This window comes from Gracilinanus agilis, chromosome 4 (assembly GCF_016433145.1).
Source record: "Gracilinanus agilis isolate LMUSP501 chromosome 4, AgileGrace, whole genome shotgun sequence".
Lineage (NCBI taxonomy): Eukaryota > Metazoa > Chordata > Mammalia > Didelphimorphia > Didelphidae > Gracilinanus > Gracilinanus agilis.
In genome coordinates this window covers 248,565,007-248,569,557 of record NC_058133.1, presented here as the reverse complement: position 1 = coordinate 248,569,557, position 4,551 = coordinate 248,565,007, and positions in this window count along the sequence as shown.

Below are 4,551 nucleotides of genomic sequence, written 5' to 3'. Positions count from 1 at the left end.
ATAGCCACTCCTGCCTTCTTTTTCTCATTTGACGCCCGAAAGATTTTGCTCAAACCCTGAACCTTAAACTTGTGTATGTCCACCCGCCTCATATGTATTTCTTGTAGACAACATATGGTGGGATTTTGGTTTCTAATCCACTCTGCTATTTGCTTCCGTTTTATGTGCGAGTTCATCCCATTCACATTCAGAGTTATAATCATCAGTTGTGCATTTGCTGACATTTTCAAATCCTCCCCCATTCCTACCCCTTCTCCTTAAACTATTTCCTGTAAAACCAGTGGTTTGCTATTAAGACCCTATCCCTTATCCCCTCCCTTGATTAACTTCCCTTTCTACCCCCTCCCTTATTTTCCCCCCTCTTTTTGTTTTTAAAGGCCTTATGAATTCCCTCTCCCTTCTCCCCTCCCTTTTTTGACCTTCCCACTCCCCTGCTCCCCTTGGTTTATCCCTTCTGACTTTCTCAGTAGGGTTAGATAGAGTTTTTTATCCCAATAGATAATAAAGCTACTCTTCCCTCTCCAGGTTGATTACACTAAGAGTAAGGTTTGATTATTACCTCTTTATGCTCTCTTCCTCTCCTTCTTATAATAGTATTTGTCCCCTCTCCCTCCCATGCCCTCTTTGTGTGTAATAGAATATTCTATTTTCTTATTCACTCAAGTTTCTCTTGGTGTTCCCTGCTATTTACCCCCTCTTTTCCATCCCCCACGCCATCTTAGATTATTTAGTGTTCCATCCTCACCCTGTGAATTATTCTTCTGATTACTATAATAGTGAATGTTATAATAGTGAATAGAGTTCACTACAGAGAATTATACATAACATTTATCTACATAGGAATACAGATAATTAGATCTCACTGAGGCCCTTAAAAAGGCAAATTTAAAAATTATAAGTTTTCTTTCTTTCCCCTCTGTATCTTATTTACCTTTTCAGGTTTCTCTCGATTTTTGTAGTTCGATGTCAAACTTTCCATTTAGCCCTGGTCTTTTCTGTGCAAATACCTGGAATTCTTCAATTTTGTTGAATGCCCATACTTTCCCCTGGAAATATATAGTCAATTTTGATGGGTAGTTGATCCGTGGTTGTAGGCCCAGCTCTCTTGCCTTTCTGAATATCGTATTCCAAGCCTTACGGTCTTTTAGCGTGGAGGCTGCCAGATCCTGTGTGATCCTGATTGGTGCTCCTTGATATTTGGATTGTCTCTTTCTGGCTTCTTGTAGGATTTTTTCTTTTGCTTGAAAGCTTTTGAATTTGGCAATAATATTTCTAACCGATTTCTTCTCTGGGTCGAATGTAGTGGGTGTTCTATGAATCCTTTCGATGTCTATATTGCCCTCTTGTTGTAGTACTTCAGGGCAATTTTGCTGAATAATTTCTTTTAGTACGGAGTCCAGGTTTCTATTAATTTCTGGTTTTTCTGGAAGACCAATTATTCTCAAATTGTCTCTTCTAGACCTGTTTTCTTGGTCTGTCACTCTCTCATTGAGATATTTCATGTTTCCTTCTATTTTTTCAGTCTTTTGACTTTGTTTTATTTGTTCTTGTTGTCTTGAGAGATCATTAGCTTCCAGTTGCTCAATTCTAGCCTTTAGGGATTGAGTTTCGGCCCTAATCTTCTGGTTTTCGGCCATAATCTTCTGGAATTCCTTTTCAATCTGGTCATTTCTGGTGTTCAATTGCAAGATTTTACCTTTTAAACAGTTATTTTCTTGCCAGATCTCTTCCATTTTCCTCAAAATCTCAGTTTTGAACTCTTCCATAGCTTGTGAGGGGTTTTCCGTATTTGAGGAGGGTCTGGATGCTTGTTTGTTCTCCTCCTCTGTTTGCTCGGTTGTCTGGATTTTCTCTGTGTAAAAGTTGTCGAGTGTTAAGGGCTTCTTTTTCTTGTTGTTATTCTTTCTCTTCTGAGTTTCCTGAGGTTGGGTAGCCATCATTAGCCTAGCAGCTTCTCAGGTTTATCCTAGCGCTCAGTGTCTGTCCGCGGTCTATTGGTACCTCAGGTCTGAGTTCCGGTTTTTTCCAAGATCAAACCCCCTAGTGGACCCCCTTGCTTGATCCTCAGCAGGAGGTTCCTTTACCAGTCTCAGGGCGCTGCTTCCGCAGTCGTATACCGGTCTGCACTGGTTCCCCACTCAGGTTTTCAGAGCTTTAGTTCCTGGCTGTGTCTGCCTCCACCCAGGCCTCCGCCAGTGCCTGTGCGCTCTGCGCTGGGCGTCCACTCTTTGCCCTTGTGCTCAATAAGCTCTGGCTTATTGGGGTCTTAAATCTTGCTGCTCTCAGGAACAGGCCCCGGAGCTGCCAATGACTCGATGGGTGCCCCAAACTTGCTCTATTTCTTTTTAGCTGGCTTCAGAGCTATAGATTTTGTGTGTGGAGGGGGTGGGGGTGGGGCGGTTGCTCAGCCCGCGATTTAGTGAGAGCCCTTTATAGCCTGGAAATGTCTCGATTCCACGTACCTTCCACGCTGTGCCCTGTTGTGGGGTTCCTCCGTTCGTCTGGACTTGTTTTTATGTCCCCTTGAGGAGTTTTGTGTGTTTTGGTCAGGAGAGGTTAAGAGCTGCTTCTTACTCTGCCGCCATCTTAACCCGGAAGTCTGGACCCACTTTTAATATTTGTCAACTCCCCTGGTTTTCCCCATAATAAGTTGTACCACAGAACTGTGGCCCTAAGAGGGCTGAGGCTTTCTTTCCATGGACAATTTTCAGTTTTGCCCACAACATGCCAAGTTCATTGACAATTTGGCTTGAAAAGTCTCTTCCATTTTCAGACTGTAAGACACTGGGTGCTCCAATTATTGTGAAAATCTCCAACAAAGTATGTGCCACTTCCTCAGACCTTCTTGATTTTAATGGCTGCAAAAAATTTAACTTTGGTGATCCTGATAATTAGCATCAATGATGGGATAATAGGGCTGTAAATAAAAGGGTGAACAACTGAGATGTGACAAGGAAAAGAAGAAATATTTATCACAATTTTTTGTATCCAAATAAGAAATGAAATAAATAATGGCTAAGAAAAGATGGCTGCTTTAAAGTAAAAATTTTCTTCTGTATTCAAATGTATGGCATTTGTCATAATAAGAGACTGATATGTTAGGGAGTCAGATGAGGGCACTGATCTATCAGAATGCTACTTCATTTAGCAGTGCCTACATGGTCAAAAGGTTACTGGTTGAGTTCAGGATGTATATTCTCTAGGCCTCAGAACCTCTTTATATTCTTAAAAATCGAGGACCTCCTCCTCCCTGGCTGAGAACTTTTGTTTATGTGAGTTATATCTATCAATATTTACTGTATTAGAAAATTTTAAATCTTAGTATTATAATGAAAATGGTTTTGACCTTGTGGGTCCCTGAAAGCGTCTCACTTTGAGAACCATTGTTCTAGATTAGTTCATAGATTACCCAAAATACATTTAATCAAGTAAATTAACAATAAGAAAATCTTTTGTCGGTCTCTTGTTGTACCACTTGACTTTTTAACATTATCATTATTTCCAGAAGAAAACATATGGAGTGGAGGTATGACATTCACTTCTTGACTAAGCATTTTACCCAACCAATTTCCATCCTTTTTCCCAGAAGAAATCTATTCCTCACCATTGACTTGTAGGGTGTGTGGCTCTGGAGATTCACATTCCAGACTGGCCTCCATTCCTCCAAGATCACTTCCTGTCCATGAGCACCTGATATGACCTAAGGATAATTAGGCATACTTGGGCTTGTGAAGGAATCTTTATAGTAACTGGAGCCCAGAAGAGACCCCAAGAAATATCCCTCAGAGAATTATTTTTAATAAATCGTGAAAGGTAGTGGAAAGCGAGACAAGAGAGTAACAAACTTTGTTCAATGTAGATTTTTACAATGGAAGGGCCAAAATGTATCACTTTTTGGTACTGGGGGCATAGAGTGAATAGAAATGTCAGCTTATAGAGTCAACTATATGAGTCCATCTTAACTTTTATCTTGAGAATCTTAATCTGATCACTGTCATAGGCAAAATCATTCAAAGAAGTGGTTAAACTCAGATTAGTTTTGTTAGCCAAAACCAAGTATTACCTACTTTTTTTACTCACAAATAAAAAATCAGTGATATTGAATTCACTGAACTGAAAAGTATCTTAGATTTTATAGAAACTAACCTTCTCATTAAAAAAAAATTTATTGCTACTTTTTTTGTCTATCAGTCATTTTCCATCCCCTCTCCAGATTAAATATATGATAACGAAAAACTAGTAAGCAAAAAGGTCCAAAAGAAAGACTATGTCTGAAAACACATAAAATATTTTATCCCAATAGTTCTCTCCCTCTATTGTAAGGGAAGAGATGTATTTCCTTCTCTTTTTTTCGGAATCTTTGTTGCCAACTTTCTCATTTTACAGATGAAGAAAATGGGGCCCAGAGAGCTTAAGTGATAATGCTCAATAACTGAGTTGGTAGAATCTATCTTCTACAGAGGGTAAAAAGGGTTACCTATTAGGAAAAAGACAAAACAGTTTCTATAAAGGAATAATGCCTCATTTTACTACAGAAGTGAATGAGTATGT